Raw genomic sequence first — 23,714 nt, 5'->3', positions numbered from 1 at the left:
GTTAGAAGTATGGAAGAGTTAATTATATAATCTGCAGAACAAGAATAGTTTTTGGGGTATATTGAGGAAATAAAATATTCTGGGTACCCTACTGACTTTGTATACTTCAACAAAAGTTCTAATTGTATTTCTGTTTATGAATAAATTGGGGTGTTGTTGGTTTTTGGTTTTTTTTAGTTAACCTTTCTAATCTTTGCATTGCTATTATTTCTAAGTATTTATTATATTTCTAACACCAAATATTTTAAAGGATTAAAAAGCTTAATTGACACAATATTTTTCTCCTACTTATGAGAGATTGCTGGACTTAAGTTTTCCTAGGAGTTGCTGACAACTTTATTTTCAAACTCTTTTGATTTTTTCTCCCCAGTAATGTACTTGTATTTTTGTTTTGTTTATGTATATGATTTTTTTGGTTTGGTTTTATAATGGGCGTAGCTGTTTTTGTTTTTTCCCCTTTATATTCAGCCAAGCAAATCAGCACAAACTAAGGGACTAATCCCCCCAAATATATCGGACTTCAAATAGGTAAGAATTGTAATTGTTTTTCCAGAAATGATCTATTCTCTTAGGCTACTAATTTATTATTTCACGGAGGCCTGGTTATTAAGCCACTGAGAAGTATGGGATCCTGAAAACTTTTGTAGGCTACTCACATATCTGCAAGTGTAAAGTATATTGAAACAAGCAAGCGTCCATGTCAATGTACGTCTGTAATGAATAACCTTGACATGCCCCTGGGGCAACAGCACTGTTCAAGAAGTAAGCTATTACAGACCCAAATTGGCCACTTGTTTTGTCGTGGTGGCAAGTCCTTTAATTTTTGTAGGTATCAGCTTTATTTTATTTGAAAAATAAGAATAAAGTATGCCTCATAAAGGTATTATATACACTTGGAAACACACTGAGACACTATATACTATAGAATTAGATTTCAACCAGTTTGCCTTTATTGAGAGTTAGCTAGATATCATTTGGACAGTAGGGCTGGTTACCACACTGGGCTTCACAAGTGACACAGCATCTTGGTGTCAGTATGGCTCTGGGTATAGTCCCTGGGTTTATTACATATAATTGATTCTGTTATTATAAGCATTACCTTTTAAGAGTTCAATATATAAAACCAGATGCTAGTGCATTATTTATATAAACATATGTTTTTAGTGTTCAGAATACTCATGTATCTCTGGCATACCTTGACTAATGTTAAAAATCTCTGTGAAGTTAAATAAGTGATAACAAAGAAGCCCTAATAGATTATAATATAACTAAGTAGATTTTTTTAAAAAAAATTGAATAATAGTTCTTCTAAGCTATATAAAACCCCTTCCTCTACAACAACATCTATCTCCCATTTATACCAATGATTCCAAGACTCTTTTTTCACTTGGAGAATAATAAACATTGAAAAATTCTTATTCACTGACTCATTTTTATTAAGAGTTCCTTCCAGTAGCATAATCTTTTTTCAAGCGTCATATAATGCTATTGATTGGCTTCAGCTTACTCAGTTAGAAACCCATTTCATACAGTGACTTCCAGGGAAGTGCTTTCCTATATTCAGGTCTGGCCCCAGCCCAAAATGTAACCTCAATTGACTAAAAGGCAAGACAAATAAATGTTAAAATTTGTATGAATTTTCTCAAATGACCTGGGGACTCTCTGAGTCTTTGGACATCTGTTGGTATGTGGAGCGTACTCCAAAGCCATGCTGCCTACTGGATTACCTATGAAGCTTTAAAAACATTGAAGTATCGGGCCCACCAACTAAACATTCTGATGAAACCATATGATATAGGAATTATTATTACTCTTTTCTTTTTAACTAATTAGGTAACAGGCATAGGAATGTTAAATGTTGTTTACTTATAGAATGAATTTTATCAGGTAAGTTTTAGAATTTTATTTATTTGGAAATATATAAAAATGGTATTCATTCTCTTTTGAATATATTTTACATATAACCATTGCCAGAGGGGAGGAAGATAGATGACATTTCAATAACCTGTAAATGGATTAAATGGATTAAATTCATCGCTAACTGGAAATTTTACTCTCACTAAAGGAAGGTCCATCTAAATTACAAAGCTATATAAAAGTTATTATGATCATTAAATTTTAAGTACCAGTTTTTAGAGAGGGTCACACATTTGAAATAAGTAGTATTATTACATTTCTTATCATATGGTACCTAGATATTCTTTAATTAGGACAATCAGTCATTTCTTAATATATATTCTTTAAAATAACCTTATGAGGTACCCTAGTGCTATTTTAAAATTACAGATAGTGAAATTGAAACCCAAGAGCTTAAACAACTGTGCCAGAGTTAAAACACACATATTTCAAGAGGCCAAGTTTACCATAAGGATGTCTATCTACCCTGACCATTGCCTTGCAAGAACCATTTTGCTTCTAGAGTTATCCAAGCTGTGAAGGTTGAGGGCACACCTCCATAAGACCACTCTCACTCTGACACTAACTGCAAGGACTCACATAACTCTCTAAAAGCTATTATATTCACAGTTACAATATATTAGAGGGAAAGGCTTTAGAAGAAAATCAGGCAAAGGAAGAGACTCATAGAGTAGATTTGGGAAGATTCCAAATGCTGTCCTCCCCTGTAAAGTTGACCCTCCCACTACCAATGTGTGACAGCAAAGCATTGAAAGCTCACTTGACCTTCAGTGTCCAGAATTTTTATTGTATCATTATTACATAGTTTTGATTGATTGACTGCTGAAGTGGTTGAAATCAATCTGCAGGTCAACAGATACAATACAATTCAAATCCCACCCTAAATCACATAATAACTCTTTCTGGAGTAACCACCCCTGCCCTAAATAGACCCTCTTATCAGTTATAGCATAGATTTCCTCCTGGAAGACAAGGGCAAACATGAAACCTTTCTTTGGACAAGGCTGAGTTCTTTACTATGCACCTCCAAATGTTTCATACAGTCATTTACTTCTGGTCATTCATTTAGTTAAGACCTATTAATTTAGTAACTACTTTATGACTGAAAACTAGTGAAGAAAAGAGTCATGTTCCCTGCTCTTATAAAATTTGTGAGGGAGTAAATGTTAAAATATAATTTAAAATATAATATAAATGTTAAAATATAATATAAATATATACATTACCATATAATTAAAACCATTGATAAAATAGATTATGGAATGATGGTATTTTAAGACTAAAGTTCAGGGCCTAATACAGACACAGGACTCACGGAAAGCCTTGTTGAGAAAAATACACGTGAACTGATTTTAATAGCCTGCATTAGCTAAATTAAAATCAGATCCAATAATGTTAACCATAGACTATTTTCATGTTGTACTTAATAGATACTTGACTTTTATATTTTTTTATTAAAAAATAATTGTCCCCAGGACTCTTTTGAATCCAAGAATTATAAAGCACTTTAGCTCATACTTAATACTATTTTATATACATCCATGTCAATTCAATAAACAATCATGTATTGAGCAGTTATCATAATCACTCTTCTAGGCCTTAAGTATACAACCAGCACTAAACAAAATAGTACAAAACCTCTATCTTCAAGTAGCTAACATTCTAGTGATGTAAATTACTGAGCTTAAACTCTGCAGGTAGTAACAGAATAATATCATTATAATGTTAGATCCTGGATTAGGCTGTCTTTTTAAACCAGCTCTACTATAAAGTATCTGTTACCTTGGTAAGTCAATTGCTCTGTGCCTAAATTCTTCATATATAAAATGTGGATAATGAAAATTCTTATATCTTATAGCTAATGTCAAGACTAAAATTTCACTACTTAAAAGGCAGTTTGACTTGCACATAGAAAGTTCTCAATAAATGCTGGGTGTTATTTTGAGAGAGGAAGCATGACTTGTTAGAAAACTTATTGAATAATTCAGTCCAATATTATTTAAATATATTGACTGCAGTTTGGTATAGCTTACCTTGTAGAATGACTATGGCATACTTCATAATTCTTGGCCTCTGTGTCTTCATTTTAAAGACACAGAGGGGTTAGGATAGCTTATCAGTAAAGTCTTTTTAGTCTACATTCAATTATAACATCTTTAAACTATTCTGACTTTTTAGGACCTTAGGTGAGCTCCTAAATCACAGGTCATGCTCCTTTGTACTTAACTTTGCGGAGAACTTAATACAAGAACACAGATTCAGCTAATCTCATGGATCAGCACAGTTCACTACTAGAAAGCTGTGCTTTAAAGAAGTCTTATAAAGTCAGCAATAGAAAATTAAGTCTGGAAGGAATTAGAGGCCAGATGTCCCACTGTTTTTTGTTCGTTTGTTTGTTTAGTTGTTTTTATTTTTTTCTTCCCTCACAAAAAAGTTGGGGGTAGTTGCTTGGAATTTCCCTCTTAACAGGAAAAAGACACCTAGAAATTGCTTTCCCATAAAGATAAAGTAAAAGCTCATTTACTACTGTCCTAGAGAATCTAATGCCTCACTTTAACAGATCAAGGTAGTGTTAGTGATCAGAGGAATCTACTGCTAAAGAGATGTCAAGGAGTCAGCAAGCGATTGCCATATGGACTGCTACTGATTTCAATAAAATTAGTTTGCACCACTGAAATATTTTTTCTTGCCTAAAACCCAAGGTAAATTTTAGATACTCACTGTAATCTAAGGAAGACTTGGGTTTAAAGGAAAAATGATGAAATGGGGCATAAATGTAACCATGATTCCTTAAAACCCTTAAGATTCTTTCTAAATTTCTTAACAGTTTATGAGCTTGTCTAGTGTTTTCTTCTCTTCCTCATAATCTATGTTTTGGTCAAGCCAAACTTCCCTTAGTTAAGTCCTTGGTTATGCTGTGCTCTTTCTCAATTTTGGATCTTTTTTACATATTGTTTCTGTTTATGGACCATTCTTTCCCACCACTCTGCCTGGTAATTTTCTAGTTAGCATGTATGTCTCACCTTAAATGCACTTTATTTAAGGAAATATTCCAAAAGAAGCCCCACTAATATTATTTCCAACTGAACCCTGTATTTCCCCTATCATAGCACATACCATTTGGTATTATAAATTATTTATTTGTCTTCATCCTGTGAGCCTGCAATGTCATTAGCACAGGAATCTTAAGGATAAATTGGAATAAAGAAACAGCAAATAAATGGTTAAGGAAAGCAGACACTGTGCTAGGCATCTGGATGATGAGATAAATGGCAGAATCTCTCCTCTCAAGGACTTATCAGCAGTGAAGACAGGTAATTTAAACTTACAATGATAATATTTATGTATTAAGTAATATACTATAATATCCAACTCAGTTTATTTTCAACCACTTACATGTTTAAAAAATCTCTATACCAATCAGATATTTTACTAATATTATTTGAACTTATTATTTTTTCCCCAAAGTTGTTCTTTTGCCTTTGAATTTTTTTAGAAATTATGGATACTTCAACAACCATAAGTAATATTAATGAAATGTTCTCAAGCTACTCTGGACCATTGTTTTTCTCCTTCCTCTTTACTTCAGTAATACTTCTAGTACTACCACCCAGTTATATAGCTGTGTGTATCTATCCTATCTAATAATAGACAAATATGCAAATTGACCATACCTCCGACACACCACAAGCCACACCCACAAGCCACGCCCACCACCCAATCAGAGCGAGTATGCAAATTAACCCAAACCAAGATGGCTACAGCCACAGAGAGCAAGGTTTCCTAGGTAACAGAGGAAGCCAAGCTTTCTGCCAGCCATTGCAGGCCTAAGCCTCCACTCAAGCTACAAAGTTTCAATTATAGAAGGTAAACAAATTCAAACAAATGGCGGCAGAATGGAGCTTGAGAGAGCAGGCCAGGGTTGCCGCCTGCAACAGGGGAAGCAAAGCTTTCCACACACCCTGGCCAGGCCCACCCGCTTAAGGCAACAAAGTTTCAATTATAACCCCAACTCAAATGGCTGCAGGCCTCGGAGGGAGCCCCTGGCTTGGCTCTGCTCCAGGCTACAAAGTTTCAATTGTAGAAGGAAAATAAATTCCAGATACCAGGGCCTCCGCTTGGGTTGCCAGGGGGCGTGGCTTGCCTGCAAACCACCACAGGCCCCTTGCTCAGGCCGCCCCATGCCCCAAGGGAACCCCACCCTGATCAGGGACACCCTTCAGGGCAAACAAGCTGGCCCCCAGCCCTGTACCAGGCCTCTATCCTATCTAATAAAAGAGTACTATGCAGATTGATCATCACTGCAACACACAATATAGCTGCCCCCATGTGGTCAAAGATCCTGCCCCCATGTGGACACAAGATGGCCACCACAAGATGGCCAGCAGGAGAGGGCAGTTGGGAGGCACCCAGCCTGCAAGGGATGGCAGTTGGAGATAATCAACCCTGCAGGAGAGGGCAGTTAGGGGTAACCAGGCCGGCAGAGGAGGGAAGTTGGGGGCAAACAGGCTGGCAGCAGAGTGGTTAGGGGGTGATCAGGCTGGCAGGCAGAAGTGGTTACGGGCAATCAGGAAGGCAGGCAGGCAAGCAGTTGGGAGCCAGCAGTCCTGGATTGTGAGAGGGATGTCCGACTGCCCGTTTAGGCCCAAACCCAGGCCTAAACGGGCAGTCGGACATCCCTTGAGGGGTCCCAGATTGGAGAGGTACAGGCTGGGCTGAGGGACAACCCCCCTCCATGCACAAATTTTGTGCACCGGGCCTCTAGTATATATATACCTAAGCGACCAAATGACCAGTCAACTGGTTGCTATGATGCACACTGACCACCAGGGGGAAGATGCTCAATGCAGGAGCTGCCCCCTGGTGGTCAGTTCGTTCCCACAGCCAACCTCCCTCAGCTGGCCAACCTCCTATGTTCCCTCGCCCCAATCGGGACTGAGCGAGATGGCCCCAGTGGCCCTGATCACTAGCCAGGCCTAAGGACCCCACCTGTGCACAAATTTGTGCACCAGGCCTCTACCACATATATATAACCCTTGAAAGATTCATCAAGAAATAGAAAAATATCTTGCTTACAGAAGTTTCATCATAATTGATATTTTACAAAAAAATATGAGCAATGCAGGCAGTTCTGCCTATTTTCATCCTGTTGAATTTTTTGGATTCACTATCTGTTCTCTAAGTTTGTTTCGAAAAACATAGATCACTTTTTATCCTAACTACTAAATCCTAAACATTGAAGACTAGAGTTTTACTTATATTATTGACTAGCTTTACATGTCCCAAAAATTGGGCAGGTGCTTTGTAATGTTCTCCCATTCAATTCTTCTAATAATCCCATGAGGTAGGAAAAACTGGTAACTTCATTCTGGCTCTGAAAAAAAAAAAGCTTTTAAATAAGTTCAGTTACTTTTTGAAGGTCATCCAGCTTTTAAATACAAGTCATAGGTAACTCTCAACTCTAATTCTAACGTCTTAACCATCACTATATTCTAGTCATGGATGATGCACATAAGTCTACAGATCCTTGTACATCATAAAAATGAGCAATTATCACTAGGTAATTTCATAGACTCAAGAATATTTCAGGTACTAAAATATACCTTAAAAAAGTCTATACAGGTAACAAGTATATTTTTCAGGAAAGCAGTTATTATTTACCAAGAATCAGAACGTACTTGGTACTTTGATAACACTATCTAATTTTTCCAAAAATGTTGTAAGTTTAATATTTGTATGATCACTTTAAACTGAGACTTAGAAAGGTCAAGCAAACTCTTCAAGGTAGCTCACATAGCTAGTAAGTAGCAGACTGTGGATGTGAACCAAACAAACAGTTTGTCATAAAATATTATACTTTTAACTCCTATACTGCACAGTAGCTTGTCAACCCCCCTTTTTTTCTTCTTCTCAGCTTAATTAGTATATATTTATTATCATTAGATGGCAGAATATGAATGTGGTCAGACTTCTGTTATGTAAATTTACAGACTGGGATCTGTACTGTGACTTTCTCTTTCTACTCTGTAAAAACTGCCGGAGGTATTACAATTACATCAAATTTAAAGATTTTTATAAGTATAAATAATGTTAACACATTTTAATCCTTTATTAACATATGTGGTCAAGTGCATGATTTCCTGTCACACTGATCTTGTTTAGAATTAGTGAGTAGCATGTTTACACTGAATTCATTTTATACTTTTACTCATATCTCCATTGTAACTCTTACTCAGAATTCTCATTCTCTCCTACAAAGTCAATATTCTATAATCTAGACAGCATTATGAGCCCAGGTGGGATATCTAAGATCATTACATTTTTTGTCACATTCTTTCTCATGTAATAGGTAAAACTAATAAAGAGACATACTCATGTAAGATAAAAGCCAGCTGCATTATTTCAACCCAGCAATTGAATTCTATCAATCAAGGTACCCTTTGCTGTCAGAAAAGAAAACTGGAAGGCTCTATATGGGTGAAAATAAGGCTTAGGGTAAATTGAAGTAAAAAGCTTAATCTTCAAAAGAAATATACTTCTAAAATTGGGGAATATGAACTATGAAAAGCATACACTATTTGATAAAACCTGTCTAGACATTGGTATCTTGAGTGTGAATATTGAATAATAAAATTGAAATGAATAACCTTATGATAAGATCAGGTAAATTCATGAAGATATAAATCAGTAAGAGAGAACAAAAATGTTGTGGTGCTTATTTTAAGGACTAAATACAAACATGGGCTGGATCTTTATTTGGCAAACTCTGTAATCAGTGTACTACCCAATAATTCCTACCATAAAAATCACTGTTCCTTTTCAGTCTGTTTTTACTATGGATTTTAAAAACTACCTCCATCATGTTGTATTCTTAATAAAATTACTTTTAAAAAAAAATCTGTTACAAAGTACTACATGTTATTCTAAGTGAATCATTGTTAATATTTTTATTTCTGGGACTTTAATAAGCCAATATTAAGCATTTCCATCCTAAATAAAATTATCATGAAAATTTATTTACTTGTTTATATGCTGACTGTTTCTGGAAGCTTTTTCTGTAGTTTTTAACATAACCTACTAACATATTTGTTAAATTAAGATTTCAGAGAGAAATATTAGGGACATAAAAGAGGCCTATTCAATACCTCAAAGTGTGAGAACATACCAATGTTCATACTATATAGGCTGTGTCTTCTACATTTATAGAAAACCAAGTAACAGGCCATATGAAAGCGGTGAGGTTTGTTCTCGTTCCACCACAGCCTGGCACCTGGGGCTATGGGAAAAGCAGCGTAGTTCAGGGCCTATGCCTGTATGGTTATTGGAACCCGTTCACAATTTGGAAGTGACATGAGGTGTTAAAAGGTTACAGATGACCAATGTCTCTTTTTTCAAATTCTATAATTAACCAGTCATGATTTTCCTTCTTACAAAAAGATTTAGATGTGCTTACTTGAAGTTCTGCTGTTAAACTCTGTAGGAGCACACATCTGCCAGTAGCAGAAGAGATAGGGACCCAAGGTCTTTAAAGCTTTTAGCCACAGAGGATGAACTGCTAATGGAAACTATAGTTTTCAATTATCCCTCTCCTCCAAAAATCACTGCTACTCAAAGTAAGGTACTTGAATAATCAGCATGGGCCTCATCTGTGGGCTCCTTAGAAATGCAGAATCTCATGCACCATCCCAGATTTTCTGAATCAGGATCTACATTTTAACAAGTTCTCTAGGTAATTTACTCTATATTAAGTTATGCCCTAATAAGTCAGAACTCAACTTGTATTGCCTCCTTGAGGAACTCTTTAGTAATATCCCTGATGGGTCCAATGTCCTTATTAATCCTGTCACAGCACAAAGTTCCTTTCATCCACTTTTCTGTTTATCAGTCTATGATGGATGTGATTGTCTCTCCAATAGACTATCAACCCCGGATGAAACTTGTGATCATCATGGCATACCTGGCACAGTGTGTTATATATAATATAATCAATAAGTAGTGAATGAATGAATGAATGAATGAATGAAGCCTGTTTGACAATTAGCAAAAATATCTGTATTATTACTATGCATCATTGATTTCAACTTAAAAAAATAGTTTTTAGGTGTAATTATTACCATTGTTATTATTATAGATGTTATTATTGAGTTACTAATGTAATAAAAAGTAGTTTTTAATAAAATAATAGCACCTTTATGATTGGAGCTTAAATCTGATAAAGATGTCAGAATTTTCACATGAAAAGACAAATGATAACATAGAGCTTGTGTATATTAACAGGCAAAGGAGTGAACCACAGCCCTGTTGAAAGGACTGACTTTTCCATTTCCCAATATAAGAAATGAAATATTTTGGAATTGCACTTTTCATTTGGGATATACTTAATAACATCTTCCATGTGTCAGACATTCTGCTAATACATTAAGGGTATCAGACAGATCTAATACCTGTCCTTGCGATGCTTTCACTCAATTGTTTTCTAATTTGTAATATGCCTAACAAACTACTTTTTATTACACACAGGACAGAATTGAATTATCCTAGAAGGCAATTGACTGCATAATTGCTTTTATAATGTCTATCATTTGGCACTTTTCAAAGGTGGCATGGAGAAAGAGGATATACCTTGAGACAGCATTAGAGTGCTTTTGTGACCTGCATTATGGATTTCTAAATCGTGTTTCTCTGACGATGCCTCGATTCCTCAAATACTCACACATGTAGAATACTATACAGTTTAGTTGATAATAAATTTATTTTTATTTGAGTTTACTGGGATGACATTGGTTAATAACATGTTACATGGTTCAGGTATATAATTATACAACGCATCATCTGTATATTGTATTTGGTGTTTATCACCCCAAGTCATCACCATTTATCCCCACTTTCCCTTCTACTACCTTGCCCTAGCTCCCGTCCCTCTGGCTATCACCATACTGTGGTCTGTGCCCATGAGTCTTTCTTTTCTTTGCTCAATGGATGAATGAGAAAACAAAATAAAGTATATCCATACAGCGGAACATTATTTGGCAATGAAAATGAAGTACTGGTCTAAGCTACATCAATGAATCTTCAAAACATTAAGCTAGTAAAAAAACATCAGTCCCAGAAGACTATATATTGTACAATCCCAGCACATGAATTGTCTAGACGAGGCCCATCATTAGAACGGTGGTTGTCTAGTGCTGTGGGAATTGGGGAGAAATAGGGAGTGATTGCTAGTAAGTGCAGGGTTAATTTTTGTCATAATAAAAATGTGCTAAATTAATTATGATGATGGTTGCAAAACTCTGTCAAACAAAACAACCACGGGATTTTATAGTTTAATTACGTGAATTACATTATATATGAACTATAGTTTAATAAATATGGTATTAAAACTCACGTACAAAAGATTGGGTATCACAATTGTATTGGAACCTTTATTGAAATTAGAAAACAGTGAAGCAATGCCTAAATTCTAATAAATAACGATTCATAGTCTCTACCATGTAAAACCTGTCAATTGACAGACTAGAATAAAGATTTTTTTTTTCAGACATTTAAGGCCAACAAAATTTTGTCGCCCAGGAAATTATATAGAAGTATCAATCCAGGAAGATTTTTATCCTTCACCAAAAATAAGAAAGCAACTTAGAATGCAAACTTTGTATAAAGTAGCCATAGATGTGAGAGTTTATATCTAGATTCTTAATTCTGTTCCATTGAGCTATTTGTCTATCCTTATGCCAGTATGGCATAGTCTTGATTACTGTAGTTTTGTAGTAAATTGTGAAATAGGGCAGTATGTCTTCTCACTTTATTCTTCATTTTTAAGACTTTTTCCAGCTATTCTGTTCCTTGCATTTCCATAGGAACTTTAGATCATCTTGTCAATTTATGCAGAAAAGGCTGCTTTCTACTGATGATGATTTTGCTTGCTTAGAAAATCCCCTTCTTAACTCACCCACTACATACATTCTTCCAATATAATTATATACAGTTATTGTTTAAATCAATATTCACTGTTTTAATCATCATTATCTTAAAGTAGTCCTCAGAACTAACCCATGTAGAATTTCTTGTTGACATACCTTCCAAAGCCTTCTATGACTTTTCCCAATTTAAACTGTTGAATCTGTAGATTATGTGGAAAGTATTGTCTTATAATTCATGAACATGAAATTTTAGTGGATAACTCTTATTTTTTTAAAATATATTTTGTTGATTTTTTACAGAGAGGAAGGGGGAGAGATAGAGAGTTAGAAACATCGATGAGAGAGAAACACCGATCAGCTGCCTCTTGCACACCCCCTACTGGGGATGTGCCCGCAACCAAGATACATGCCCTTGACCAGAATCGAACCTGGGATCTTTCAGTCCCCAGGCTGACGCTTTATCCACTGAGCCAAACTGGTTTCCGCATGGATAACTCTTATACTTCTTTTATTAAATTTACTACAGGCCCGGTGCATGAAAATTCATGCACAGGGGAGGAGGGTCCCCCACACACAGTCCAGGAGCCCTTACAGTATGTCCTACTGACGGCTTAGGCCTGCTCCCTCTGCAGGAGGCGACTGGCCGATCAGGTATATAGATACTTTCTGGAGGCAGCATGGACTTCTTCCTTATTTCTTTCCTCTGTGGTTGGAGAACAGGGGACTTTAGCGCTGGGCAGGCCTGGACTGCCTCCTGCTGTGGGTGGAAGTCCCTGCCCCCATCCCCGCATCCTAGCTCCTGTGTGTGCGCAACCCATTGACTGGTCGTGACTCAGACACCATAATGGACAAATTAGCTTATTACCTCTTTATTATATAGGATTCCTAAGTATTTTGTTGTTGGTGCTACTTTAAGTGGAATTGTTTTCAATTTCACTTTCAGATTTTTTATTGTGGTAACACATAAATAACATCAAATTTATCATCTTTATAACTTTTAAGTTAAGTGTCCATCTCAGTGGCATTAAATACAGTCACATTGTTGTACAACCATTACCCTATTCATTTCTAGAATTTTTCAGCTCTCCAAACTAAAATGCCATACAAATTAAATACTAATTCCCACCCCTCCCCCAGCTCCTAGAAACCATCATTATATTTTAGCTCTATAAATCTGACCACTCTAAGTACACATAAGTGGAATCATGCATTTTTTTTTTATTTATTTAACTGGCTTGTTTCACTTAGCATATCTTTTTTATTTTTTTAATATATTTTATTGATTTTTTACAGAGAGGAAGGGAGAGGGATAGAGAATTAGAAACATGGATGAGAGAGAAACATCGATCAGTTGCCTCCTGCACACCTCCTACTGGGGATGTGCCCGCAACCAAGGTACATGCCCTTGACCAGAATCAAACCTGGGACCCTTCAGTCTGCAGGCCAACGCTCTATCCACTGAGCCAAACCGGTTAGGGCACTTAGCATATCTTTAACGTTTATTTATGTTGAGGCATGTGTCAGAATAACATTCCATTGTATGTATATATCACATTTTGTTTATCTATTTACCTGGTTATGTAAATTTGGGTCATTTCCACCTTTCAGTTATTTTGAACAATATTACTGTGGACAAGTGTGTACAAATATATGTCCAAATCACTGCTTTTACTAATTTAGTTACATACCCAGAAGTAGAATTGCTGTATAATATCATAATTCTATATTTAACTTTTTAATGAACCACCATACTGTTTTCCATAGTGACTGCACCATTTTATATTCTTAGCAGCAATGCATAGGGTTGCAATTTCTCCACATCCTTGCCAATACTTGTTATTTTCTGTTTATTTTTTTTTAATTTTCTCTTTTTAATAATGGCCATCTTAATGGATGTAAAATAGTATCTCATTATGGTTTTCATTTGCATTGACCTAGTGATTAATGATGTTGAACATTTTTTTCATGTTATTATTGGCAATTTGTATGTTTTATTTAGAAAAATATCTACTCAAGTTATTTGCTCATTTTAAAATTGGCTTTTTTGTTATTGAATCATAAAAGTTTTTGTAAATTATGGATATCAATTATTTATCAGATAGATAATTTCATTTATATTTATATTTTTCTCCAATTTCCTGGGTAGCCTTTTTACTCTAATAGTGTAATTTGATATACAAAGTTTTCATAAAGTCCAATTTATCTTTATTGATAAAGTCCAATTTATCTTTATTCATCACCTGTGTATTTTTACCATATTCTTTATTTACTTCTTTAAGCATTTTTCTTGCAGTTTTTTTGAATCCTATGTAATAAAAGTATAGTATGCAAATTACCCCCTTGACAGGGAGTTTGTCTGGGAGTTTGACCAGGGGGCAGGGTCGACCAGGGAAAGGGAGGGAGTACCTGAGTGGCGGGCGGCAGCTACCAACTGCTAGGTACCCTACCAGTGCATGAATTTCATGCACTGGGACTCTAATCCTATCTAATAAAGACGGAATATGCAAATTGACCGTCACTCCATGACAAAGATGACAGCGCCCACAGCCAATAAGGAGGGAATATACAAATTGATGTGACAAGGCAAAAGGCAGAAGGCGACTCCAGGCCGGAGCAAAGGCGGAAAGGTGGCTTCGGGCTGGAGTGAAGGCACAAAGGCGGCTCCAGCCGGAGTGAAGGCGGTGCCGGCAGTCAGGGGAAGGAAGGCCTATTCTTGCACGAATCTTCATGCATTGGGCCTCTAGTAAATATATAATAGCTATTTTGTGTCTTTGTTTTTTAATTCTCACATCGGGTGTCTCTGAAAAGCAATTCTTGCTACAACTTGGTTTTCTTTTTCTTATGTGTAAGTCACAGGTTACTGTTACTTTGCATGTCTCATAATTTTTTATTGAAAACTTAGAAATTTCAATCATATATTTTAACAACTCTAGATACTGCTCTTTCCTGCCCCTAATTGTGGGGATTGGTGGTTTATTTTATTTTATCTTTAGGCATGTTTAATTTTTTTTTTAATTATTACATAGACTGGACTATTTTGGTGAAGTCTCTATGTCACCCCTTTTAGAGTATAGACTTGGGCATGTCCACAGTCCCCCTGGGATGTTAGTGTTTTAGAAACACTGTTTGATTTTGTTTACCTGATTTTTTTTAAAGCTGTCTGCCTCTATTGTTATCACACTTGGCAGTTAGCATGCACTAAATCTCAGCTGATAATACAATATACAGATGATATATCATAGAATTGCACACCTGAAACCTATATAATTATATTAACCAATGACACCCCCCCAAAAAAAAATCAAAATTTTAAAAAGCACTTTGTCATAAATTGCTCCACAGTCTTATTCAAAAACAATTTTGGCCACTTCTCAGAAGCAGACTTTGAACTTGGTTCTAACTCTAGAAGGATTCTTCTTCTTAGCCATCTTTTCTCTTGAGTCTAGCTGACCTTTGTTTTAGTTTGTTGCTCCCATGGAGCTACCATCATTGTCTTACTTAACTACCACCAGAATCTCTATTGCTTTTGACAGGGCTTTTAGGTTTGAACTTACCGATGCTCTGATCTAAATGAAGTCAGTTCCCATGGGGAGAGTGACCCAGCTATCAGTTCTTCAAACCTGCTTTTTCCCCTGGACAATCTTTATCTCTGCTCTGGAGCTAGAGATGGGTACAATGCCCCACTTCTCTCAGAGTGACCCCTCTGCTTTACAAGTGGCATTCTAGGTGGGTATGGTTGCCTTTGGTCTTCTTGGCATGGAACCTCTGCCCCATGAGTGAAGAGGGCAGTTGGAGCCCAGTATTCGTAGTCTGTTCCTGCAGTAGAGCTTCCACCTGTTTTTAATGTGAGACCCATGCCTTTGTCTGTGCCTATTATTCTCCTGGTAAAAAAAGGACTCTGTTTCCATCTCTTCAGAGAATAGACCTTCGGTGTTCTGCTGCCAAGAAATGTGTTGCATTTACCTTTGTTCATTCTCGTGTGTTGAACTTAACCGACACCTTCCCAAGGTTATTATTGCCTTCTGTGGTCTGGAACTAGTATGAGAATTTAAGAAAACAATGTTTGACCTTTTAAAGAAAAGAAAAATGACTTTTATCTTCACTTTGCAAATACTGTAGATTTAATCACAAGTACCTCTAACCTTCTAAATATGCAGAAATTGCTAGAAGTTATGAACTCCCTTTTCAAAGGAGGTTTATTTATTCATGCTACCTCATGATCTTGAACCCAAATGCTATTACTACCTTCACCCTATTGTGTTTATCTCAAATAAGTTATGTTATATACTTATATAATTTATATGTATATAATCTATCTCCAACTATATACTCATTTTTTTACCCTTCTACCTGTAGGCATAAAAATTCTTTTAGTAGATGTATGCAATTTCTACTAGGTAATTATATTTTTCTCAGGTCCTTGTAGCAAATTTGTTTATTTCCCCCCTCAAGCATAGTTTCACTGGGGATGCATCTAAATATATTGAACCAGGCAAAGATCTAACAATGGTTTTCTTATTATTAATAAACATAGCCAATAAGCCTTACTACAAAATCAAATACAAAACACTACTAAAACAAGATGTATAATATCTTAGTTTTATCATTCCAATGCACATAGCATCCTCAACTCTCTCTTCCTTATCTCTCTCTATACCAGTTCATATCTTAGCAGTGACATGATACTATCAAATTATAGAGCATGCTTTCTCTCATTATAATTTTAATAGGCATGAAAAGTCATCAAAACATTTGCTCAGTTGAAATCTAAGGCTCAGAACATTTAAGAACTAGTGTACAGTTAAATGTCTGGTAAGAGATATCACAAAAAGGCCTATGTCTTCTACCTTAAGAACTACAGCACATTTCAAGAAAACATGTGTGCCTGTTATTTTATAGAAACAAAAGATGGAAGAGAAAATTTCTGGGTCCCTTTGGTGGAAATGTCATTAATTATTGTAATTATACTATTATAACTGCCAACCTATAATGGGCCTTTTAAAATGTTCATACACTAATATAAGTGCTTCTGTTGAATTACTGTATTTAAATCTCACACCATCCCTGTGACATCAGTAATGGCATTCTCCTCATATAATTTAACTGAGAAGAAAACCCCACACAAGCATGTGTTGTTTTGTTTTATCTTCTCATATCCTCTCACAGGTAAAACTAAAGTAAATGTTTTTCTTGCACAATATTTCCACTAATAACTTATACCTACAGATTACAGGTATATTATTTAGCACATTTTGTCAATGAATATTGAAACCAAATCTGTTCTTTTGTAACATAAAATAAATTAGCCTTTTCTCATTTGATTGTGCCTTGGTAACTAGATATTAATTTTCTGTATAATAAAAACTTTAAAAGTTTTGTATATTTAAATTTTAGAACTCTGAATGCCATTAAAATAAAACGTTCCTTAAGAAATCAGAATGCAAAGTTGGTAAGTTACTGGAAATGATTTTATTTGGAGTCTAAAGTAAGCCATTTCTATCTAATGTTAGCCAGTGAGTTGAGGTTAGAACTCCTCTCAGTAAACCTGAATCTTGCAGATATAATATAAAATGGGAAAATCTCTCACTATTTTTGTGGTACATGCTCAAGTTTTTTGTTGTTGTCACTTTGGTTTAGCTTTGGTTTAGTTTACACATTTCAAATTTCATGGGTAGCATACCTTAGAGTTGTCGTCCTGATATAGATAGAGAAACACCTGAGAAAACAGCATGAAGGCATGGCAGTGAAAGGACTTTTCCAGGCGGTAAGTAAGAGAATACAGGAGTGGAGAAGGCGTGAACGCTCTTTATCTTTCTGATGAGGAAGAGATAGATATCCTTCCTGCACACCTTCCCTTGGTAATAACCAGTTATGAGGCCCAAATCAGATGGAAAGAGAGGCAGGACGCAGTGATGGCAAACCTATGACACGCGTGTCAGCACTGACACGCGTAGCCATTTTTTATGACACGCGGCCACTGAGGCGGCCGCATGCTGAGGATGAAACATTTGCGAAATAATGTTTTTCCCTCAAAGTGACACACTACCTGAATTATGCTCAGTTTTTTGGCGAAGTTTGACACACCAAGCTCAAAAGGTTGCCCATCACTGATAGAGTATCTGCCTGGGGTAACCACTGCTTACAAACAACTCTACACTTATTTCAGAAGGAAAAGTCAAACAATATTTAAACAGGTAGATGTGACCTTTATTAAAAAAATGTGTTTCAGCAGGTAATTTATTTACTAAATTATGAATCATCCATAAAATGGAATAATATACAACTATCAAAAAGGATGGGAAGATATACACTGAGTGGCCAGATTATTATGATCTCTGAATGCATAATTATCTGGCCACTCAGTATATATATATATATATGTATATATATATATGTGTGTATATATATATATATATATATACATATATATATGTGTGTGTGTGTGTGTGTGTGTGTGTGTGTGTGTGTGTATGTATATATATATATATATTGAGGCCCAGTGCATAAATTTGTGCATGCGTGGGGTCCGGCCATCCTGGCCAGGGGGAGGGGACATGGGCGGTTGGCCGGCCTGCCTGCTGGTCGAACTCCTGATTGAGGGGATAATTTGCATATTAGCCTTTTATTATATAGGATATACACTGAGTAGCCAGATTATTATGCATCCAGAGATCATAATAATCTGGCCATTCAGTGTATATGTGCTGAATCATGTTATTAATCATGTTATTTTAAAATAAAATCTGTACAATCTGTTATAAACCTCACTCTCAATCCACAGAATATTTTCTTTTTTTATTTATTTTATTTTTTAATTACTTTTTGATTAAGGTATCACATATTTGTCATCAACCCCACCCCCATTCCCTTCCCAAACCCCCCCCCCCACACGCATGCCTCCCTCCCCCTGTTGTCCATGATCACTGATTAGGCTCATATGCAAGCACACAAGTCCTTTGGTTGATATATCTCCCTTGTCCCCACCCTCCCCTACCTTCCCTCTGAGGTCTGACAGTCTCATCAATGCTGTTCTTGTTCTTCAGTCTATGTTGTTCATCTATTCCCCTAGATGAGTGAGCTCATGTGATACTAGGAATACACTTATAGGAACCGAAAATGAGACAAGCAATAATAGTTATGCTGAGAGGCAAATGAATCAGTCTATAGTGAGTTTCTTTCTGGGCCAACAGTTCTTTTGAGTCCTGGTTTCTATGTCCAACAGTTGTTTATGTGTTCATAACAGCAATGGTATTTCAGTTCTGGATGGTGGACAAATGGTGGTAATGCAGGTCCGACCCTCTCTGGTTTGGTCCTGGGCAATCTGCAGTGACACACATATGCTGACTGCTAGTATGGCAAGGCATGGTCAGCGTCTTCCATCTCTGGACTGTTTCTCTTCTGACTTCATGGCTGGAGCACTCCTGTCAATTCCTCTCTGTTGCAGGAATCCACATGGTCTCAGAGTTGTTTTCTGAAAATATACAAACATATTCTCGACCAAAAGTTAATAAAGGAATATTTTCTATAAATTTGACTTGCGATCCTTTTTCATTTTTTTTTTGCCCAAACGATTTTCCTTTGGCTTGTTTTGACACCATGTATGTTTTACCTGGGTGTCTTGCTGTTAGCATTACAAATGAAAGTTAATTTTCTAAAGTAAAAATTTTCTAGATGTAATTTATTTACAGGATATTTTTCCTTACATGATATTCTTTTACTATCCCCCCTTTTTTGGTTTAAATATTGGGAGACTTTTGGAAATTTTATGCTGTAATCTTGATAGCTTTTAAATTTAACTTTTTTGCACTAAAATGTGACTGCTCTAGGTTCATTATATGTTATGCAATTTTACCATGAGATGAACTACCAATAAAAAATTTAGTTAACACTTTAGGAACAGCTTTTTTGTCCAGTACAATTGATTTTTCTAGAGTATTTGCTTATTTTGATTGGCCAATTTAAATTAGTCTGAAAACTTGACTACTATTTTACTGTCAAATTTAATACTCTAACAACCATCTTGTTTTACCCTGTAATTATTAGTGGAGAGGATTATTTGCCTTCTTGAGTAGGCCCTGAGCATTCCTGGTGCTAGGCTGGATTTAGATATCATAGACCCCAGATCCCCGGATCATGGGTGCAAGACATCTCCATCAAGTCTTGTTGCAGTGAGAGGGCATCTGCTGTCAGCCATGTCTCTGTTACCTGGGTCCCGATTTGAGCTGGGCATGTGGAGTTGAGCAGCCATGGAGGCAGGAGATCTCCTTCAGCAGGGGTGAGGGTTCAGGCCCCTGCAAACTTGGGGGGGTGAAGGTCTGTGCCCCACCTCTGTTGACCCCCAAGTTCTCTCCTGATGGCCCCTATGCGACTGTGCCTGTCTTAGGTTGTTCCTTCCCTGAGGAATCTTACCCGTCTCTGGCTAACCAGCCATCCTCCGGGGCCAAGCAGGGTGATGTGAGGTTTAGTTCTGTCTCCTTGGTCGCCTATGCCCCCATGGCCTCCCACAGAATATTTTCTTAAACCACATAATTGCTCTACAACTTCTACCTGATAATATATGTAAATTATAAAAATGTTGCTTTTTCTTATTGAAAGAATAGTAAACTCATAAGAATATTACTATGCAAAGTGAAAATTATAAAGGGATAGCTTACTCATGTTCATTTATTAAATAGGATTTTAAAAGAATTGCTTTTAAGTTCTGAACCATGTTGCTAGATTTAAAAAAAATCTACATAGGCAATTGTGTTGTTTGAAAATAAATGTTGTTTTATTTTTTCATTCTTTCTGATTTTATATCTTAAAACCTTTTTTTTTTCCTCTCACCTTAATGCACTGGCTAGGGCCTCCAGTCCATTATTGTCTATAAGTGGTAAGAGCAGTTATCTTGCTCCTGTTATGACTTGTCCCTGATATCATAGCAGATGTTTATCAGGTCAATGAATATGGTGTTTTTGTTAAATGCTTTTTAGGTCACTATTGAAATGATCATATTTTTGTTCTCTGTTAGTCTACTGATATGGTGACCTACATTAATTGATTTTCAAATTCTAAGCCAGTCTTATATTGCATGATAAACCTCAGATAGTCATAATATATTATTATTTTATATATTGCTATATTTGGTTTGTTAGGAAGTGTGTATCTATATTCAAAGGGAATATTGTTTTATAGTTTTCTTATTTTGAATGTATTTATATGATTTGGGTATTAGAATCATTCTAAACTTGTAAAAATGAGTTAGTAATGTTCTCTTTTCATCTGATTTCTAGAAATGTTTGCATGGAAATGGTACAATTTCTTTCCAAATGTTTAGTAGAATCTCCAGTGAAACTATCTGGATCTAGCATTTTCTTTGTGGGAGGTTTTAGTTCTAATTCAATTTATTTTATAAATATAGAAATATTCAGATTATTTCTTCTTGAGTGAGATTTAGCAGTTTATGTCTTTCACGGAATTAATTTATTTCATCTATGTTGTCAAATTTAAGGACATAGAGACATTGATAGTTTTTCTTCAATATCTTTTTAAAGATGTAGAGTCTGCAGTGACAGCCTCTCTTTTCTAGCTGCTATTTGTAATTTTTGTCTTTTTGTGAGTTTAGTAAGGTCATATGATACAAGGTTAATTTGTAAAAATCAATTGTATTTCTAAATGCTAGCAATGTGCACTTGGAAGTTGAAATAACAATACTGCTTATAGCAAAACCCAAACTATGAAATAATTAGGTATGAATTGAACATATTTTTGTAATATATGCTGAAAACTCATGAAAAAAAGCACCCAAAGCTCAAAATAAATGTATATATACACCATATTTATAAATTAGAAAACTCGATAAAGTTATTAAGATGTCAATGTTCCCAAATCTATAGACTTAATAAAATTCCAATTGAAATCCTAGCAGGGTTTCATAGAAACTGACAAGCTGATTCTAAAATGTTTATGGAAATATTAAGGAACTAAGTATCTAAACAAATCTTGGAAAACAAGAACATAGAACGAGAACTCATGTTACCAGATTTCAAGCTTTACTATATAAAAAACAGTGTGATATTGGAAAAAGGGTAAATATGTAGATTAATCAAAAACACCCCCACAAATATGTAATCCATTGATTTTTAACAAAGTTTCAAATGTAATTTAATGGAGAAAGGTTAGATGAACAAATGCTGGAAAAGTTCAACATTTAATGTAAAAAGAAAATGAACCTTGATTCATCTCTTACATACTACATGAAAATTTGATAGTTTCTTATAAAGTGAAACATCTTTTACCATATAAGCAAGCACTCCCATATTTACCCAACCAAAATGATAACCTATGTTTATACATAACATATATAGCAACTTTATAAACAATAAACCGAAACTAGAAATAACTGAAATCTCAATCACTTGTGAAAAGAATAAACAACCTGAGGCACATTCATGCAGTGGACACTATTCAGCAATGCTACTGATAAAACAACACGGGTGACTCTCCAATACATTTTACTAAGTAAAGATGCCACCAGTTGGATGAGCCCATCCAGAGAACCATGCTGGAACGGACAAAACTATCGAGATAGAAAGCAGGCCAGTGATTACCAAGAACTGGCAGTGGGACAAGGAGATGACTGTAGAAGGGCCAGAAAAGTCTTTTGGGATAATGGCCCTGTTCTATATCTTGATGATGGTATTGGTTACACAACTGTATGCGTTTGTTCAAACTCACAGAACTGTGCACTAAAAGGAGTGAATTTTACTGTAAGTTATACTACAACAAAAATGGAACAAACATATTTAAAAAAGAATTTCCTTCCTTAATGTTAAGAGCACATTGAAAAAGTGAGGCCAGGACTGTAGTTTAGCAATAAGCAAATAATTCTGAAGAAATTCACATTAGCAGCCACAAGCAGGAAGGAGCCTAATCTCTGGAAGCCAGCTCACACTCCTTTTTACTAGGCAAGGGAAACAGGGGTGAGATAAAGAATGATGTGGCACAAATTGTCACCATTCTAAATATGACAAGCATATGTCCTGGCTGACAAGAGGGACTGTCTGGCATGGTAATGTGCTGTATCAGCTTTTCAATTTCCAAGTATAAAAAGTGAATGAAATACTTCTTTTTTCAAAGTGCTACATTAAAAAGAATTTTTTTTTCTCATTACTAAGATTATAGTTGTTGGTTAAAGGGTTTTTTTGTGTAAGGCAAATTCAAGGAGCAATTTGATTACTAAAATTGAGAATAAAACATTATTCTACCTTATAAAATAATGTCTCATATAACATATATTTGGGAAGGTACCTGTATCTTTTTGTATTTCCAAAGAGTTTATAAAAGTTCTAATTTTCTCTTTGGGAGAAACATATAACCTAGAAGCACATGAATACAATAGCTGTGTTCTCACTATCGTATTAAGTCCAATACACAATCAATGTGAATTCTTTGATTTTAGGTCATAAAGGCTGCCAGCATATTGCTATTGATTATACTGTGGATGAATTGATAGCTGTACATACAACATTGCAAACAATGGTTCTCTGGCTTAGAAATATTTATATAAACAAAACTAATGTACAAAGAATCATCCTAACAGTAATAACTTGTAATTATTGTAATTGTTAGAATCTTATAATTGTTGGAATCAAGCTATCATCTTTTAATCACCATTCTCTGCTGTTGTGTTTTTACTCTGAGGCAGGTTAGCGAGTTATTTGCATGTGTTTCCTAAATCATAAACCAGCGTACATTTGGGGAAATGTGTTCTAAAACCCAATGCTGTTAAAAAAACATAATAATCCCTAAAGACTGTGAAGACGGCCATAGCTATTTGGTGAAAATTGCTTATCTGAGGTGTTAATTGGTCCATGCTTATGTAGAAAATTAAAAGTGGAT

General features: G+C 35.6%; 1 protein-coding gene across 1 annotated transcript in view; it reads left to right on the top strand.

Moving 5' to 3' along the window:
* Window positions 1–23,714, top strand: part of LRP1B (LDL receptor related protein 1B) — a 1,704,605-nt gene that overhangs the window by 763,589 nt on the left and 917,302 nt on the right. The gene's annotated exons all lie outside the window — the stretch shown is intronic.

Source organism: Eptesicus fuscus, chromosome 11 (genome assembly GCF_027574615.1).
Source record: "Eptesicus fuscus isolate TK198812 chromosome 11, DD_ASM_mEF_20220401, whole genome shotgun sequence".
Lineage (NCBI taxonomy): Eukaryota > Metazoa > Chordata > Mammalia > Chiroptera > Vespertilionidae > Eptesicus > Eptesicus fuscus.
The sequence above is the reverse complement of the archived record's forward strand: the minus strand, read 5'-3'. Positions and strand labels throughout refer to the sequence as shown.